Below are 21,251 nucleotides of genomic sequence, written 5' to 3'. Positions count from 1 at the left end.
GGAATTGTCGTATGTGTCCAAACTAAAAAATGATCCCATTCTTCATAATCCGTATTGGCCACCAGTTCCAACTAAGATTCCCGGTGATTGTCCCAAATTCGATGGTAAAGCTGGAGAAGATCCTCAAGCTCACGTCATGACTTATCATCTATGGTGTTCATCTAATTCGTGGCTTGATGATTCAATCCTGCTCCGCCTTTTTCAAAGGACTCTCATTGGCTCTGTAGCTAAATGGTATATTGAGTTATCTCGTAGATATTTTCAGGATGTTAACTCGTTGGCTATGGCATTTTTAACTCATTTTTAGTTGCCGATTCGATATGAAATGGGCACACACCTGTTGTGGGGAAAAGTATCCGACTCGGATGACCCTATCCCTACTCTAAGGGTGACAGTCCTTAGCAACAACTGAAAGTAAAGCTTTGATTATTTTCCTTTATGAAAGTACAGAGAAGGAAGAAAAGATTAACCAACCAGTGTCTTTCGCTTTTGTCAATCATGTCCTCTCTCTTTGTCTCTTGTTCCCAGCTCCTTGCTCCCTTTGCCGGCCCAGCTACACACAGATCCTGCACAAACAAGAGAGGGAAACTACAAGAAACATGTACTCATAACTGATGCATGGATTAGAGTGAATCAGATATACAAGTAAATACAATACATCAATGCAATACAAGTATATAGGAGAACATTCAAAGCTTTATTGATAGAAGTAAAAGGGTTCTGAGAAGGTTACAACCATCAATGGCTCCAATCCAGCAGCACCTCCCCAGCAGCAAGAAATCTCCTCTTCACCTCTAGAAAGCAATCACCCAATAGCTCTAACTGTAAACCAACAACACCTCCTTGCTTTGCACAAAATTCCAGCCCCTTTAGACCTCATAGAAGAGCTCTATATATAGGAGAGAAGAAGAGAGGATGAGTCAGCTTGAGGTTGGCATGAAGCTGACTAGTGTCCTCTCCCTCTTCAGTTAAACTTCAGTTCTTGAGTCCACTTGGAGATCCTTGCTTACACATGGAGATCAAGTACCTCTTACTCATCACAGGGCGAATCCCATGAACCAAGTGTCAGTTTGGAAGCTTCCTGGGCAATTGACACCTTGCAGAATGACTGTGCCACTTGGCCAATCTCGCCCAGCGCAGGTAGCCTTCATTAGATTTGACTTACAGCGCAGGTACAAGGAGGAGCAGTTGCATTCCAGTGCAGATGCTCAGTGGAGCAGCTGACATGATCCAAAAATAGCCTGTTTCTGAGTGTTTTCAGGTGGAGAACTGATGGGAAGTGCTGTGGTTTGCTGACCTTGTTCTTCTAGGGGTAAGAACAACATGTTTAGGGGCTGAGGATCCCTGTAATTATCGACATTTCATGCTCCATGCTGCGAGGCACAAAAATGTCTATAACAGTTGCCCCCTAAAGTATGAGGCCGTTTATCGGGTGAAATGCTTTATCTAGAGGGTCCGAAGTTCGTTCCAGTGCTGAGGAGGCGCCCTGTAATACAATACAATACAATACATTATTTTTCATTCTGTTTTCATGATCTAGCTGAGGCGGGCATTCCCATGCTCAGCTTTATAAATACATTTTGGTACATATAACAGAAGATCGTCTGATGGTAGACTGATAATTTTCTGCTGAAATTATCATCCTTTGAATAGGATGATCATCTGCTGCAATGATGTACATGACAAATGCTTTTATATTTCCTGAATATATATCGCAGCCCGGATGGATGAAACTAGATCCGGGGTCTTCAAACTCGTTCGATCTTCGCTCTAAGTACAAGTCGATCCATGTGAGAATTGCGCTGAAGTCGAACATGGAAAGACATCGCTTGATTACCGGCCAATAATGAAAACCGTTAACAAGCGCGAGAGGAATCACCGATAATGATAATGACCCTCAAGGTACTGCAGTAAAATTCACGTGGCGTGAATAAAGGACTTGGCGTCGAACGCCATGAAAAATCTTCTGGTCGAAGGTCATTGATGTATACCTGTCGCCGGAAGTGAGAAACTTGCCATTGAGGCATGCAAGCTTCAAAGTACTGATGGGGGTGTTCCTAGATCAACTTCTTGGATAATGAGCTGAAGTCGACAAGAAGCGATCCGTCAAAGGAGGGCCTTAATGAATCCCACATCAATGACACGGAACAGAGCTAATGATTTTAGTGGAGGTGAAAACAAACTGTGACATATGATTCAGGGTGGCGATCATGAATGGATGAAGGATAATGTATGGCAGTGGATGGGACACGGTTGACACTTTCAGAATGACCCCTCTTGAACATATAATGACACTGATGCGATGGATCGGTAGCATTACCCCAAATGTGGATGGTTTGGCGAGGACCATGGTGATGAGACCGGTGAATGAAACAACCCAACCCGATGTGGTACAGAGGAAAAGTGTCATGTTCAAGAGTGACTTGCTACCATTAAACTTTGATGTTCTCCCAATTTTTCCCCAGTCATTTCTGACCAGTACCTCTTTATTTTTGTCAAGCTTGAGGAGGATAACATATGCTTGTTCTATAACCTGCCCTTCGGGCAAGCCCATCGCTATGATTTAACGAGTCTAACGATAGGGAAACTCGTTCTCGTCTAAAGACAAGTTTGTCGCTATTTAATGAATTTAACGAGTCTAACGACAAGGATAACTCGGTCCTTTTCATTTTTAGAGAGTCTGAAAAGGTACAGAAAGTTAACTCCATGATTCCTTTTTCGTCAGCTAATCCCTTAAGTCCGAAAAAGTATAAAACAATACAGAAGGGATGAATTTTCGATTACTTTAACGAGCCGAACAAAACAAGCGCTCGATCTTTTTGTGCAATAATCCCTTAGGTCCAAAAAGATTAAAATCTAGAGGAGGGATAGCTCTTCCGGTCGTTTAACGAGCTGGAAGGCCAAAACTCGGCAAATTTTTCATATTTTACGAGTCAGTGAAAAGAGCTCAAAGAAGACTCGTCTTTTGAGGAACGAGTGATAAACAGGGATAGCAGCAGATTCCAGGTACAGGTTGGAATTTTCCAATCACGGCAGTGTCACAAGGATGGCTAGGTGAAATCACTCTTTGCAGTTGTTTCTCAAAAGAGGTAAACACACAAATGGAGGTGAATGATCGGCCAAATGAAAAGTGGAGGTGACGGTACACAAACACGACCAAGGCTTTTATGGCTGATGAATTTACGATCTCAAAAGGTTATTTACCGGTTCATTTTTTCTGAATGAGCTTGAACTCTAAAGGAAAGCCTGCTCATAACTTATGTTTATTTTTTAACGAGCATGAACTATGTGCTAAAACTGCTCGGTCTTGCGTTAATTTTTTAATGAGCATGAACTATGTGCTAAAACTGCTCGATATACCAGTCATAATAAGAACGCCTCCTGTGAGATAGCTATTTTTTAAGGAGCTTTATCTCACGAAGCTATGCTCCAAATTTTTGCAAGTTTTTATCTTTGCCCCACAGGCATTCTTCATGCAAGGTCAGAAACGGCTAATCCTACGAGTTTAAAGGGTTAGACCTACAGGTTTAAAGGGAGGACCTAAAAATTTAAAAAATAAATAGTCGTCCCTTGCTTACATTCCAAAAGTTTGCATGCCCCCAGGTATAGGATAGAATTTCGAGGCTGCCCCTCCTCTCCCCTACCTCTGTTTTTCTTTGGGTGTTCACAGCTACTTGTCATCTTGCCAATCTAATGTTAACGATACTAGTCTTCTCGTTATTTTAAGGGGTCTTATGCGGTACTCAGGCTTCCCGTCGGCCCAACTTTTAACGAACAGCTATTTGTGACAAGAGAAGAACACTACTCAAAGACAAAACATTGGTATTATTGAGGGAGGCTTGCTTCTTTCTTATTATCCGAAGAGGGTTCTATTTGCTGCCGCAAATCAATCTCTTTCTTCGGCGATGTCTAACATTAGGTTACTAAAGATGGTGGCCACCTATTGTAACAATAGAATCTCTTTCTTTGGAGACTGCCCCTACTTATCCTTCAAAACATATGTTTTAATGGGTGAGGCTTGACTTCAAAGATGGTTACTACTTGGTACAGCAAATGGTCCTCATCCTCGGTATCCTGATTATCTAGACAAGGGGAGAGAGAAGCTGATTATCTCACTCACATAACTTTGACAAAAGAGTATTATTCCAGAACAACCCCTCTTCCTTCTTTCGGACGGGGTACGGACTAGTCATATTCTTCTACGGAAATTCTTCCTTATACCCAGGGTTTCTTCTGCCCGAAGCAGACCAGGGTGCATGCCCCCTGGGTCCTAGTCTTTCTTTCTGAATCACTCGCACTCATCGGGAAGGAGGACTGGGGGCGGAGGCGTATCTTGAGTGAACAGACCATTTAGGATTGGTATTTGACTATTTGCGATGCGAGATCCCGGAAACGAAAGTTGGTCTACGAGCTTGACCATCCTTCCTTCGTGTGGAAAACACATTACTCTAAAGAGTGAGGAGACTATCGCTCCCATGCAATAAATATAGTCGCGTCCAAGGAGTAGGTTATAATCCAAGGGTCCTTGGATGACCAACACGTCCATATTAACGGTCTTCCCTTTCAATGTAACAGGTACATTGGGGAGGATTCCTAATGGTCGACTGGTTCCTTTATCAAAACCTGAGAGATTTCTTAACTCAGGTAAAAGCGCTGGGGAACCCAGTGCTTTCCAAGCAACAGAGGAAAGGATACTCACAGACGCCCTTCATCAATGATAGTACCAGCCATAATCATTCTATAGATCTGGACAATGATTCTGAATGGTATACTGGCTGGTAACCGGGGTCTGCCTAGTTGATTCCAATCAAAGGATACAACCATGTTTCTTGGTGGTGGGACCAAATATACGGCCGGGTATGACCCTGATGATGTTCCCTCCTGCGATAAAGGAATGGGCGCATTGCCCTGACGCTCATCAGAGTCGGTGCTGATGAAAAGAACCTGGATGGTGTCATCCTTATTCTCTTCAGTGAGGGTGTCGCATGAAGATGACTCTTCGGCGACGGTGTCATTTGAAGACGGGTCCTCAATGACGGAGTCATTGGACGATGAAGCCTCTGAAGGAAGAACCGGGTCAACTGCCATTTCGACCTTTAGACTCTCGTCTGGTCTGGATTCAATAGGTTCATTTTCAATGACCGACACTTCAGCTGACCACTTGGGCGGGTCGGCTGGATTTTCAACTATCAAGGGATTAGGCGCGAGTTTTTGGTATCCAAGAGGAAGTCGTAACGGTGAAACCGGACGATCTTCCAAAACTCTCTTGGCATCATCTAAGAATGGACATTTGTGGATGGCATGCTCGCCTTCACACAATACACAGGGTGATCTTGGTCTCCCTCTTCGTCCTTCACTCTTGCTAGTTGACGGACTGCAATCAACATGACTATCAGAGGTTGATGCTACCGGATTGTGCAACCTTGGGGACCAGTCCCTTAGTATCCGGGGAATACAAGGACAATCACGATGAAAGTGGGTCCCTTTGCAAATGACACATGGCGATTTAGGCCCGGTCGGTGCAGTGTGTGGGTTTTTGTCAGCTTTCTTCTGCTTGCCCCCAGTCGCCTTCGCCATAGGCTCCTTCTGCTTCTTTTCTTTCTTATTCTTTTCCTTCTTCTCCTTGGGAGGCTGACTTTTTCCAGCTCTACCTCGCGAAGATGAAGGATCAGGGAAAGTATCGTAAGAAGTGGAAGGCTGGTGGGTAGTTCTAGATTGTTCTGACTGTTGATTCGACTGCTCAGGATTAGTGGAGATCTGGACTACATTAGTTGAAAAGAGCCATACAGGGAGGCCGATTGTCAATCCTGGAAGTGACAATGTTGCCATATGAGGCGCACCAACATCTCCCCAAGAAGAGAAGGGATTTGGACTTCCGCCAAGGTTGCTTCCTTGGTTGGTGGGCTCCATACTTTTCAACTGAAAGATCAACGTGGGAATAACAGGTGATTATGTTCCGCTTAAAATAAATTTTATTAACGACGCTTTTAGACACAAACTTGCTTTTTCATGTTTTAAGAGTCGAGAAAAAGCTAAAGATGACTCTAGTCGCCTTCGATGTATTAACGAGCCCGAAGTGACAAATGCTCGGTTGGACTTTTTCAGTTATAGAGTTTGAAAAAGGCCAAAAGAAACTGCTCTGGAGATCTAGGCAGAGGGTGTGCCAAACCTTTCGCGAACCACAGAATACGTTTTACGGTACGGGTGGTCGATCTTCGTGAATGCTGTGTTCACTGCATCGCGATCAGTAGGGCGGTCGACACGGCTTCCTATGGATAAAGGATAATTGCCTATAGGGGTCTCCCAATATACGCGACGGTACGCGGGAGCACAAGTCTGTATTAGTGCCACCGACTCTCAGGAGGAATCACCCACCTTCGTAGAGATCGACAGTCACTATGTTTAACGATGCCGGAACACGTCTCTACCTAGACCTCTAGATGTTTGCGTTATGTTACAAAGCGTTGTTATGTAAATTGGGTTTATTTTAATGTTGATCTTGCTTAGCAGTTTACCTTTAAGGATCACCACGAGATGTATATATACAATTTCCTAAATGCAATCTAAGATGAGAAGCAAAACTTTTCAATCTTTCAACTTTGAAAACCTTAATCTACTGAGGGAAAAGAAAGACACAACTTTTCGCACAGATCATAGAACACACACTAAAATGCAAATTTTCCTAAATCGTCAAGCACACAGTCAAATGCAAAATGCACAATGCATGTATTTCTTTTCGTTATCCTTAATGTTGATGTAAGACAGAAAGGAAAACTGTTGTATGATTTTTGAATCTAATTTCAAGAAGAAATAAACAAGCTTGTCCAAAATCAAAAGACACCTTAAAATCGACTTGTTTAAACACTAGAAATGTATAGATTCAAACCATAAAATGAAAAACAAACAAACTCAAACAGCCATGAACAGTAACAAAACTAGCTCTTAAGATCACAAAGACACTTTTACAGTTCAGGATCTAAGAGGCCACAGCTATACTGGTTCGCTTTTCACAATGGGAAACTGTAACTGAAGTAAGAAATACTGAAAGAACACTCACAGTTTCATCACAAAACTGAGGCGGAATAATGTCAAGGAAAGTTGGTTTACAGCAAGTACAATGACAAGCAATCAGCAGCAAAAAATCAGTGAAAACAGGGCTAAGACACAGTGGGAAACCTCAGGAAGACATAGCCTAACTGGATCAGCGCAGGCTCTGGTCTGTCAAATTGACTTCCAGCGCAGTTCTCGAAGGGAGTACCTGTGCTGTAATGCAGACTGCCTGTGGACAGCCTGCACTGAGACACAAGAGTTGCGTTTACAAGGATTTCCGGGTCATAAAAAGCTCAAAAATGCACTGTTTTTGCTGAAATAAAAAGCTATAGGTCAAGTACAGGCTAAGGGATGATCAAGAGGATGAAAAGCTATCACAAAGAGTACAAGAGTCTTTTGTAGATCAGCTCTTCAAATCATGAATCTGCTCAGTAAATGAGCAAGAGTAGCAGCCCCTCTACTTCGCTTTTGATATAGTCAAAAGCTTTTCGATTCGGTACTCTTTGGTTCAGGAAATGAATAGCAAAGATACTACAAATACCAACAAGATACTAGGCTCCCCAGCGGAGTCGCCAGTTTGTTGTGGGGAAAAGTATCCGACTCGGATGACCCTATCCCTACTCTAACGGTGACAGTCCTTAGCAACAACTGAAAGTAAAGCTTTGATTATTTTCCTTTATGAAAGTACAGAGAAGGAAGAAAAGATTAACCAACCGGTGTCTTTCACTTTTGTCGATCCTGTCCTCTCTCTTTTTCTCTTGTTCCCAGCTCCTTGCTCCCTTTGCCAGCCCAGCTACACACAGATCCTGCACAAACAAGAGAGGGAAACTACAAGAAACATGTACTCATAACTGATGCATGGATTAGAGTGAATCAGGTATACAAGTAAATACAATACATCAATGCAATACAAGTATATAGGAGAACATTCAAAGCTTTATTGATAGAAGTAAAAGGGTTCTGAGAAGGTTACAACCATCAATGGCTCCAATCCAGCAGCACCTCCCCAGCAGCAAGAAATCTCCTCTTCACCTCTAGAAAGCAATCACCCAATAGCTCTAACTGTAAACCAACAGCACCTCCTTGCTTTGCACAAAATTCCAGCCCCTTTAGACCTCATAGAAGAGCTCTATATATAGGAGAGAAGAAGAGAGGATGAGTCAGCTTGAGGCTGGCATGAAGCTGACTAGTGTCCTCTCCCTCTTCAGTTAAACTTCAGTTCTTGAGTCCACTTGGAGATCCTTGCTTACACATGGAGATCAAGTACCTCTTACTCATCACAGGGCGAATCCCATGAACCAAGTGTCAGTTTGGAAGCTTCCTGGGCAATTGACACCTTGCAGAATGACTGTGCCACTTGGCCAATCTCGCCCAGCGCAGGTAGCCTTCATTATATTTGACTTACAGCGCAGGTACAAGGAGGAGCAGTTGCATTCCAGCGCAGATGCTCAGTGGAGCAGCTGACATGATCCAAAAATAGCCTGTTTCTGAGTGTTTTCAGGTGGAGAACTGATGGGAAGTGCTGTGGTTTGCTGACCTTGTTCTTCTAGGGGTAAGAAAAACATGTTTAGGGACTGAGGATCCCTGTAATTATCGACATTTCATGCTCCATGTTGCGAGGCACAAAAATGTCTATAACAACACCTCCTAACATCCTTAAAATAGACAACAGCTACGCATATCTCTAATCATATCCATGAATGTAGACGGCATTGTCGTTTGATTAAGTTTTGGATTCCCGATCACCTTCTTACCGACTGGTTCACGACTTCATTCGTCGGTCCAATAGAACGAGATATTGCTATGGGGGCATGTGTAACTGAAGAGCAAGCTATTGCGCGTGCTCAGTACCTTGACTTGGTTTACTCCCAGTCCAATACACTATATGATTATTTGCCTAATGCCCCGAGACCAGGAACTTCCAAAGCCCTGCCAAAACCATCTATTGATGGTATCATTGGTTCCGTTAATCCGCCTTCAAAGAAAACTTCCGCGAACCCTGGGAAGCAAAAGTCGAGTGCTCCAAATGAAAATATTTCTCATGTTGTATTCAATTCTGGTAATACTTCTGAAGTTAACGTCGTTCAGTCCACCACGGCGGACAAAGCCTCGAAAGGAAAGAAGAAGGGAAAAGGAAAGAATAAAGCGGATCAACCTAAGCAGGATTCCCCTAAACCTCCACCTGAGGACGACACCAAACACAAGCCCAAGTACCCTTGTCTTATCTGTGACGAGGATCACTACACCAAAGAATACCTAAGGCAGTCTGAAGTTAGTCGTTCGTTGAAAGGTGCTCCCGGGACTCCTGCTGTGCTCAAAGAACCTTTTCTCTCACAGAAAAAGCAAATGGTGGCTGATCCATCTCAACCCTCTTCTTCCTTTGGTTCTCAAGTATTTATGGCTGGGATGATTCCTGTCCACATCAGTACTTGGGAAAAAGAATATCTGTCGCCTACCAGGAAAGAGCCCGAGGTCCCCTCTAGTGCTCCTCCGTCCAGTTCTGGTCTGCTCCATATCGAGAGACCTAGCACTGAGACACCCGTCTGACCCCCTCCGAAAGGTGTACTCTGGAAATCTTCTTACAACCCTAATGCTCGTGCTGCCCAGCACTACAACATCATTGAGGACTTAGCCCAGGCTCCATCAGCTATGTCTGCTTTAGAAGTACTCCAGAGCTGCCCCTCTCAGAGGAAGTCCTTGCTATCGGCCATCGGTGGCATAGACCCAGCTGACTCGGATCTGATTACTTTTGACCTTGAAAGCCATATACCAAGATTGCCTCACCAAATTTCCTTCCTCATACAGGTCATTATCAATTCCAAAATGATTCATCGTACAATCATTAATGAAGGCGCTTCAACTTGCATCATGTCTATTGCCTGTTGGAAGGCTATTGGTTCTTCGACTCTGAGCCAGTCTCCTACAACCTTGGAAGCCTTTAATGGGAGAGAATCTTGCCCTTATGGTATACTCCAACGTTTTCCCATCACTTTGGAAGGGAAGACAGTCGAAGTGGAAGTTGAAGTTGTTGATGCTAACCTTACCTACAACCTCCTTCTCGGACGTAGCTGGACATATGCCATGCGAGCCATAGATTCATCTCTATTTCATGTCATTCATTTCCCTCATTAGGGGAATATTGTCACCGTAGACCAGTTGTCCTTCTTTGCCTCCTTTTCCAAAGGCAACGTGCCTTTTGTGGAGCATACCTCTACTCCATATGAGAGTGCGGGAGCTGGACTTTTTAAAGATCCTGCCCTGATGGGTGTGTTTTCACTCCCACCTCCTAACGTTGCTCCTATCAATATGATTTCCGTTCACTCTGATCTGTGGGTTCTTTCCCCCGCTGATCAGGTAGAATCTTGGAGCAATGAGATGCCATTGAGTCCTGCCGAGCTCAACTATATCGAAATTGTTTCTGCATCGGCTCCCCCTTCTAAACCTGCTCCTTTGATCAGGGTTCCCGACTCGTACACCCATTCCCCTTGGCTTGGAGATGACGCTTCTTTGGATCCTCTAAAGGAAATATTTCCTTCTGATGAAACCATTATCGAGACCATGTCTCTCGAGGAACCTCCTTGGTCTGATCATCACCATCGCTCCTCGTTTCTCCCTGCCCATCGGGAAATGCTTACCTGTCTCGAGAAGTTTGCTCCTTATCTCCCATATCAACCCCTTCAAACACCCATTCAAGTTTATCAATTGTCTTCTGAAGGAAATATGGGAAACATCACACAGACCCAGCCCATCGACATCTCTGCGAAACCAGGGATTTTCGAGCATATTCATGTTGGAGTCACTTGCACTCCGAAGGAAATTCAGCTCTATACTGATCTTTTTTGCGAATTTCATGATGTCTTTGGTTGGTCCTACGAAGAAATGCCTAGCATTGATCCTAGCATAGTGGTGCATGAGATACCTACATACCGGGTTCTAAGCCTATTCTCCGATGTCTACACCCCGTGCACCCTCGAAAGGCTGTAGCCATTAAAGCGGAGGTTGAAAAGCTTCTTAAGGCTAGTTTTAATTACCCCATCCCACTCACAGATTGGGTCTCCAATATCGTCCCTGTGAATAAAAAACAGGGCACCATTCGAGTCTGTGTTGATTATCGTGATATTAACCGAGCCTGTCCCAAAGATAACTTCCCCACACCCTTCATTGATCAACTCATTGATGAGTGTGCTGGGAGTGAAATGTATTCATTCATGGACGGTTTTTCTGGGTATAACCAGATCAATATTGCGCCTGCCGATCAACACAAGACTACCTTTATCTGTCTGTGGGTCACTTTCGCCTACAAAAAGACCCCTTTCGGTTTGAAGAATGTCGCTGCTACCTTCCAACGTGCAATGTCCTATGCTTTCCATGACATCCATCACATTGTACAACTGTACCTGGATAATCTACCAGCTCAATCAGCCAAATGCCAGGACCATCCCTCTCATCTTCGCGAAATCTTTCTCCGCTATCGACACTACCGCATCAGGCTTAATCCTCATAAGTGTGTCTTCTACGTTGAGTCAGGCAAACTGCTCAGGTTTATCATCTCCCGAGAGGGCATTCATTTGGATCCCCTTAAAGTCAAGGCTATTATGAATCTTCCTTCCCCTGCTTCTTTGCAGCAATTGCAAAGCTTGCAGGGTAAAGTGAATTTTCTAAGACGATTCATTTTGAACTATGCCGAAGTGGCTAAAGGTTTCACGCAGTTACTAAAGCGAGATATACCCTTTCATTGGGATGCCGTCGCTCAAGAGTCCTTCGAGCATCTCAAGGGTATCCTTGTTTTTACTCCATTGTTGCGTCCTCCGAATTATCATCGCGACTATACTCTATATTTGGCTGTTGCCGATACCACTATTGTCATGGTTTTCATTCAAGATGATGATGATGACACTGAGCATGTCATATATTATCTCAACTGCAATCTTTTAGATACGGAAACTCGATATGCTTACGTCGAGAAGTTGGCATTGGTTGCCGTTTGTGCCATCCAACGTTTCTGCCATTATATCTTGTTGCGTACTACGACTGTAGTTTCTGATTGCAATCCGATGATGTACATCCTATCACGTCAGTTGCTGGGGGGCAAATACTCGAAGTGGATCATCATCCTCCAAGAGTTCGACTTGGAATTCACCACTGTCAAGTCTAAGAAATCCCTTGTCTTTGCTAAGTTAATTTTCTCTTTGCCATCTCCTACCGTGCCCTCTCAGTCAGAGGACCATATCCCGGACGAAACTCTATTCCTAATTAGCACCCTCAATCCCTGGTACGGGGATATTATTGTATATCTGTAGATGTCCTCCTTTTGTCTCGATGTGTCTAAGGATGCTCGACGACGGATCCGTCATCAGTCTCATCCCTATCGTATCATTGGGGACACCCTGTACCGTCTCGGCACCGACTCCATTCTCCGCCGATGTCTAACTTTCCAAGAAGCTGAGCAAGTTTTGAATGACTGCCATTCTAGCACCTATGGTGGTCACATGTCCGGATATGCTACTGCTCAAAAGATCCTCCGCGCCGATTATTTCTAGCCCTCCATCTTTAAGGATTGCATTCTTGTCATCTGCTCCTGTCACGAGTGCCAGATATACCAGGGAAAGTTGTGTGCACCTCCCGCTCCATTACACCCTATTGTTACCGTCGGCCCTTTTGTAAAATGGGGCATTGATTATACGACCTGTAACCCTTGCTCGGCTAGGGGGCATGGGTATATTATTGTTGTCGTCGATTACTTCACAAAATGGGCTAAGGTGATGCCCACATTAACTAAATATGGTCACACAGTAGTGCAATTTTTGTTTAAACATGTTATTTCACGGTTCGGAGTCCCTCAGGCCATCGTCACTGATCACGGGAAGCATTTCTGCAATCACATGATGACCAAGCTAACAACCCAGCTAGGCTTACGGCATGATAGTTCGACTCCATACTATCCTCAGGCCAATGGCTAGGTTGAATCCATCAAAAAGGTTCTTGTTACGATATTTCAACGTACCATTGGCATGCATAAGTCTAATTGGCACTTGATGTTGTTCTCCGCCTTATGGGCCTACCGAACCTCTGTGAAGGATGCCACTAGTTTCACTCCATTTCAATTAGTTTACGGACTGGAGGCTACCCTTCCAATCGAGTGCGAGATCCCTTCATTGAAGTTGGCCGTCGAATTACTTCCCAACACTACTCGGTAGAAGAACACCTTCTTTACCTAGAATGGCTCGACGAGACCCATCAGCTAGCCTCTCTAGCTATCGAAGCACAGAAGAAGAGAGTGAAAACTCACTTCGATCGTATTGTCCATCCTCATTCTTTTGTTGAGGGAGATTTAGTCCTACTTTACGATCAAGCGAATGATAAGCTGGGGGCAGGAAAACTCGAGCCCATGTGGCTAGGGCCTTATATTGTAAAGAGAGTTTTGCAGAAAGGGGCCTACGAGCTAATTGATTACGAAGGGAATCCTCTCGATAAGCCCTGAAATGGGCTGTACTTGAAAAAGTACTATGTGTGAATTCCATGTACTTCGGTTTGTACATACATGTGTTTTAGCAGGTGTGTTGTGTGTGTGTTTTCATGTTTTTGGCTTGGTGTGAAGGCATGATTGCCGCTTATTGTGTCTTTTGCTTCTTGTGCAGATGTCTGGTGCACCTTATGTTGGTTTCGCTAATGGTGCCTGCCGCAGTACCCGCAATTTGTCCTCTGCAGCATGGGTGATCTACGATCCTCATGGTGAGTTGATAGATCTTCAAGGTGTGTGTTTAGGTTGTACCACAAACAATGTCACTGAATATAGTGCTGTGATTGAGTTACTAGTCGAGGCGATTAATCTTGGTATTCATGCATTGGTTGTGAACCTAGACTCTCAACTTGTCATCCACCAGCTCAATGGGTGATATTCCGTCAGAGACCATTTCATTTTAAGGTTGTATTTACCTGTTAAATTGTTAGAGAGGAATTTTGATTTCATTACATATCAGCATATCCCACGATGATTAAACACATTAACTAATGCATTGGCTAATCATGTATTAGACAGACATTTGCGTAAGATATAATCAAAACATCTTACAAGAAAGCATATAAAGCACAATAATAGACCATAGGAATATGTATATATATATATATATATCGTGTGGTGCACCGAGGTGCTCAAAAATAAGTGTACATGTCTAAATAGAGTCTGTGTTCTCTGTACATCTGAGACACATGTCTCTCAAAAAATCACCAGCAGGAAATAAAAACCTAGTTGTCTACTGCGATGGGTTGTGCTCCCTATAGTGCACCGCCGCTCGTGTCACCCGCCTCAACAGGCAGTGCATCCTGGGTTCCACTCCTGCTGTGTGGATTTGGGATGCTTTGGGGACCTCCTCGATCTTCTTGTAATCCGGAATCCCTGCTAGCAGGCCCTCAAGGTTCTAGATCATTGTCTCCATCGTATCATCTTCCGAAGGTGCCAAGGCTAGTGCTACAATGCCCTGCGCGTCCCTTCGCGCCTCTGGAGCCAGTCCAAGGGGTCTCACTGGTCCTACATCTGCATACCCATAGCATTCGTCATTATGACATGTACATGAAAAAATCAAAAACATCATAAAAATAAAAATGAAAAATGTGATCAAGTGTCTTACCACCATCATCCCACTGCTCTCCAACGAGAAGCTGCATGTCAGGATCTCCGCAGGAGTCCATGTTGGCGTATGGCCAATCCTCCACGAAGATCTTTTGTCACTCCAACCACTCTCGGAAAAATGTCCCCCACGCCACTAGTCGTCTGCCACCTCCTCGTGGCATGACGTGAGCCCATCGCGTGGCCCTCATCTCACGCGGCCTGGGTAAGTCCAAAGCCATGTCTTGCAACTATAGTGCCAGCACCCGCTCCAGCATGAGAGGGACTAAGATGGATCCATAACCAAACTGCTTCACCTCTCCTTGACGACAGTTGGTGAGTTGCCTCTTCATGTTTGCCACCACCATCTTTGCCCAGTTGAACATGGTGGGATTGAGACACTCAAGAGCCAGCCGGAGCTGAGTCTTCGAAGCCTCATGTTGAGCTAGAGAACCCACTGCCCATGTCACCATGAAAAGTATAGCATGAAGCACTACTTCGTCCACTATTGGGATTGCCACCTTCCCACTCCTTGTCTTACGTGCCCATGGGCACACTTGAGCTATCAACATATCTAAGTAATCACCCTCAGGTCGCTACCCCTCCAGAATGGGCCTCTCACCTCAATGAAACAGCCCCACCAGAAAATATATGTCTGTATAGTCAAACTTGATATCCTAGCCTCGGATGATAAATTTCCCATCTGTGGGATTCCAGGCCCTGATCAGTAGCTCTAGCAAGTCAGTTTGTGACCAAAGATGTGGAGTTAGGAAGAATTTGAGCAATCTGCATGCCCGTAGTGCGTTTCGGCACCCTGCATCGGCGAAAGCTTCTATTTCATTGTTATCATGCGTGCATTCTTGCCAAACAAATGCCATTATACCCTACAGGACAAGGAGAATTGAATTAGTACTTCGTTTTAAAATTTTGACGTGTAATTTGCAAAAATATGAGTTTGCATCGTCATTGCGTCTGTTTTAAAAACATATGCAATGATGCGATGTCTTTAGTTCAATTTTTCTGCGATCATCGTGGAAGTAGATCACTTTTGCACAATGATTGGGGCGTGCCTTGTGTAAAATTTTATCGGCCATCGTAGACCCAATAGGGTAAACCCGTGATGACCGAGCGGCGGAACTCGGTTTTAAAACCCGCCTAAGCTACCACTTGGGATGCTCAAAACGCATGAAAAAAGCATCAAAATGAAGCACAGGGCAGCATGTGTCTACTTGGAACTTGTTTCGAGATGAGTGATGCACGGACGGGGCCGAATTTCACTCGCCAACCTCAGTGTTCCAAAGTGCTCCACGGTAAACTTAACAGTGCTATGGTAAAAATGAATGGGTTAATTCCTTTTTATAGTGATTTTTGCAAATTTAAAAGTTAAATTTCGTAAATGTGGGTTTTTCTCATAGTTTTACCATGTGGATAGTCAAAATATGTTTTTAACTATGTTTATTGTTCATTTTATGTCAAATGGAGTTACGTGTTACATGCTTTTGTTCAGAACCTCTGATGGTGGAATTATGACAGTTTCACATACACTTGATCCTGGAAAGTCATCTTTAGGCTCTTTTCTGACTCGAAACATGAAAAGATGGCCGAGTTTTCCTCTTGACTCATTAAAAGAAACGAGAGGCGGTCGCTTTGAAGCTCTTTTTTCGACCGTTTAAACACAAAAAAAGATCACTGGGCTTTTGTCATTTCAGGCTCATTATTGGTTGCGAAACGACATGCTTTTGACCACTTTTTTACTTTTTCGGGTTGAAGTTACTACTTATGAAAAGCACTCCTCGATCGTAATGGTCGGGCGGTTCTTTCAAGTATTGTTTTATATTTTTTCGAGCTCGAGAGACACAACTCTACAAAAAAGGACCCCCTTGGAGTTTTCTTTTCCGTGTCTTTTTTAAACTCTCTAAACATGAAAAAGACTCTGAGTTTTACCTATGTCGGACTCGTTAAACCCTGACGACATTGGACTCGCCACCATGACGAGACTTGAGCTTCTCCTTGTTATAGACATTTTTGTGCCTTACAGCTCTAAGCATGAAATGTCCATAAACCAAGGGATCGTAAGTCCCTAAAAGTGTTGTTCCAACCCCTAAAGGAACAAGGTCAACAAATTACAGCTTCTCCCAGAAGTTCTCCACCAGAAACTGCTCAAAATCAGTCAAATCAGGATCATTTCAGCTGCTCCACTAGCTAGCTACGTTGCAAAGCACCCAAGTACACTAGCTAGGTGCATTGCAATGCACCTAAATGCACTACCAGGGTGCGTTGAGCGAGAAATGACAAATGGCAGTGCCATTCCACGAGGTGGAAAGACAATGGAAGCTTCCAGAATCTTCTCCAATGACACTTGCCTCACTGAGTTCGACCAAGGATGAGTAAGAGGCTCTCAGTCTCCAAGTGGAAGCAAGAACTGATAGAGAGAAGCCACTAGTCAAAGCATAAGCTGACTCATCCTCTTTGCATACATCTATATATGGATCCCTCATCCCAGAGATCCAGAGGCTGGAATTTTGTATTTTGCAGAGAATTGTTGTTGGTTTTGAGATTGATATCAGAGTATTGGGTGATTTATGCTTTGTTGGAGGTGAAGAGGGGATTTCTTGCTGGGAGGGTGATGCCGGATCAGGAATCATCGGTTGTAACTCCTCCTGGATCTTCTTGTTATATCAATAAAACTATTTGAGTTTCTCCTACATGCTCGTGTATCATTGATGTTTGTTACATTTGTATGTTTAGCTTAAATCTGATCCTAAGCTATTTATGAATATAAATCCATGTCTTTGTGTAGTTTCCTTCTTCTGTGATCTTACAGGAACTTGGTGAAGCTGGGCAAGTAAGGAAGCAGGTAGCTGGAAGTTGTCAAAGAGGAGAGAGATTGGATCAAAGGACTAGCGCAAGACACAGGTTGGTTCATCCTATTCCTCTTCGTTTATAGTTCATAAAGAAGAATACGAAAGTAGTTTTCTCTATTTGTTGCTAAGGTCACTGTCACACCTTAGTGGGATAGGGTCGTTCTGAATAGACACTTTTCCCGTCAACAAAATGGCGACTCCACTGGGGATTGTGTCTAGTTAGTTTGTTTGTGTTTCTCTTGTTGTTTGCTTCATAAACTTAGAAGTAGCAATCGAACTGCATTTGCCATTAACAAATGCAAAGTAGACATCTGCTACTTCAATCCATTCATTGGATCTGTTTATGATTTGAATAGTTGATTCATAAATGAAAGTGAAAAACAAATACATGGACATGTGCATTTGCATATTGACAATATGTTTGGCTTGATTTAGGAAAAGTGCATTTACAGTGTGCTCTTTGCTCTTTGTGAAAAGATTGTGTCTTTCTTTTCCCCTTGTAGCTAGGATTTTCATTGCTGAAAAGAGATAAAAGATTTGCTTATCATCTTTAGATTACATTTTAGGAATTACATCTACATCTCGTGGTGAACCCAAAAGGAAAACTTCATAAGAAAGATCAACTTAAAATAAATTGAATGAATCTAACAACGCTTTGGAACTTAACGCACAACATAGAGGTCTAGGCTAGAGACGTATTCCGGCGTGGTAAAGCCTGGTAACTGTTGTCCTCACTAATGGTTGGGTGTTTCCTCCACTGTGAGACGATAAGTGCCAGTACGGACTTGTGCTCCCATGTACCGTCGATTATATATTGGGAGACCCTATAGGCTTAAAACCTTTTATCCATAGGAAGTCGTGTCGGCCGCCCTATTGATCGCAATGCACTGAACACAGCATTCGGGAAGATTGACTGCCGTACCTTAAAACGTATTCTGCAGTTTTGTGATTGGTTTGGTACTCCCTCTACCTAGATCTCCAGAGCAGTCCCTTTCGTTCCTTTTCAGACTCCTTAACGAAAAAGGTCCATCTGAGCACTTGTCACTTCAGGCTCATTAAAAATCGAAGGAGACTAGAGTCATCTTTTGTTTTTTCTCGACTCTTAAAAACTGAAAAAACAAGTTCTGTCTAAAGCGTCTAAAATTCATTTAATTTGGAAACATACTTCCCCTTTTTATTTTAGTTGATCGAGTAATCCGCAATCGTGGAGGAAAGTCAATTGAAACCCCGTCGTTCGCGGAGGCTTACGAGTCAACTGTCTTTGTCTCCGGAATCGAAACCAATACGGACAAAGCGAACTCGTTTAACCGGTTCCAAATCTCCTATTAAAGTTAGAACAAGTGTTCCAATGACATCAGAGATTCCGGTTACTCCAAACATTTCTGGGATCCCTGCCTTTACAGAAGAAGTTCAACAGCCACAGAGGGACAGTGATACTGATCCCAGTCTGAGAGTAAACACTTTTGTTACCGAACCAGTTCCATCTACAACCGGTTCAGAGAGTCTTGCTCTTCAAACATCTGTCGCTGTCGATTCCACACCTTCTTCGGCACCAGAAATATTTTACGGACCTGACGGTATTCCCCTTCCACCTGGTCTAATTGCAATTGAAGAAATTGTAGAAGATCCCATTTGTCATTTTCCCACTCAATGCACCCTGGTAGTGCATTTAGGTGCGTTGCAACGCACCTAGCTAGTGTACTTGGGTGATATGCAACGTAGCTAGCTAGTGGAGCAGCTGAAATGATCCTGATTTGACTGATTCTGAGCAATTTCTGGTGGAGAACTTCTGGGAGAAGCTATAATTTGTTGACCTTGTTCCTTTAGGGGTCAGAACAACACTTTTAGGGACTTAGGATCCCTTGGTTTATGGACATTTCATGCTTAGAGCTGTAAGGCACAAAAATGTCTATAACAGTTGCCCCCTAAAGTATGAGGTCGTTTATCGGGTGAAATGCTTTATTAGGAGGATCTGAAGTTCTTTCAATGCTGGGAGGAGACCTGTAATAAGATACAATACAATACATTATCTTCATACTATTTTTCATGATCTAGCTGAGGCGAGCATTCCCATGCTCAGCTTTATAAATTCATTTTCATGTACATAGGACAGACAATCGTCTGATGGTAGACTGATGATTTTGATAGAGCCATCATCCTTTTGGTAGGATGATTATCTGTGCTACAATGCTGTACATTTCAATGTCTTTATTTTTCCTGAATATATATCGCAGCCCGGATGGATGAAACTATATCCAGGGTCTTCAATCTCGTTCGATCTTCACTTGAAGTACAAGTCGACCCATGTGAAAAATGTTTTGAAGTCGAACATGGAAAGACATCACTTAATTACCAGTCAATGATGTAAACTGTTAACAAGCGCGAGAGGAATCACCGATAATGATGATGACCCTCAAGGTATTACAGTACAATTCATGTGGTGTGAATAAAGGACTTGGCGTTGAACACCACGCAAAATCTTTTGGTCGAAGGTCATTGATGTATACCTGTTTCCGGAAGTGAGAAACTTGCCATTGAGGCATGCAAGCTTCAAAGTACTGAAGGGGGTGTTCCTAGATCAACTTCTTGGATAATGAGCTGATGTCGACAAGAAGTGATCCATCAAAGGAGGGCCTTAATGAATCCCACATCAATGACACGGAACAGAGCAAATGATTTTGGTGGAGGTGACAACGATATGATGATATATGGTTCAGGATGGAGGTCATGAAGGGATGAAGTATAATGTATGGTAGTGGATGGGACACGGGTGACTTCTCTGGATGACTTCTCTTGAACATGTCGGCGACACTTATGTGATGGATTGGTAGCATTTACCCCAAATGTGGATGGTATGGTGTGACCATGGTGATGTGACCGGTGAATGAAACAACCCAACCCGACTCGGACATGGAGTGGAAGTGTCATGTTCAAGAGCGACTTGCTACCAATAAAGATTCTTTGAGTTTTCTTCCCAATTTTTCCCCAGTCATTGCTGACCAGTACCTCTTTATTTTTTTCAAGCTTGAGGAGGATAACATATGCTTGTTCTATAATTTTCCCTTCGGGCAAACCCATCGCTATGTTTTAACAAGCCTAGCGATAGTGAAACACGTTCTCGTCTAAAGACAAGTTTGTCGCTATTAATCTTTTTAACGAGTTTAACGACAAAGATAACTCGGTCCTTTTCATTTTTAGAGAGTCTGAAAAGGTACGTAAAGGTAACTAAAAAATTCCTTTTTCGTCATCTTATCCCTTAATTCCAAAAAAGTATAAAACAATACAGAAGGGATGAATTTTCGATAGTTTTAACGAGCCGAACAAAACAAGCGCTCGATCTTTTTGTGCAATAATTCCTCAGGTCCAAAAAGATTAAAATCTAGAGGAGGGATAGCACTTCTTGTCGCTTTAACGAGCTGGAAGGCCAAAACTCGGCAATCTTTTCATATTTTACGAGTCAGTTGAAAATAGCTTAAAGAAGACTCGTCTTTTGAGGAAAGAGTGATAAAATGGGTAGCAGCTGATTCCAGGTAAGGTTTGGAATTTTCCAATCACGGCAGTGTCACAAGGATGGCTAGTGAAATCACTCTTCGCAGCTGTTCCTCGAAATGGGTAAACAATCAAATGGAGGTGAATGATCGGCCAATGGAAAAGTGGAGATGACAATGCAAACACGACCAAGGCTTTAATGGCTGAAGTACTACATTCACGACGGTTATTTACCGGAGAAT

Source organism: Pinus tabuliformis, chromosome 2_1 (genome assembly GCF_031772625.1).
Source record: "Pinus tabuliformis cultivar Carrire ecotype Pingquan chromosome 2_1, CPIR1, whole genome shotgun sequence".
Lineage (NCBI taxonomy): Eukaryota > Viridiplantae > Streptophyta > Pinopsida > Pinales > Pinaceae > Pinus > Pinus tabuliformis.
The sequence above is the reverse complement of the archived record's forward strand: the minus strand, read 5'-3'. Positions refer to the sequence as shown.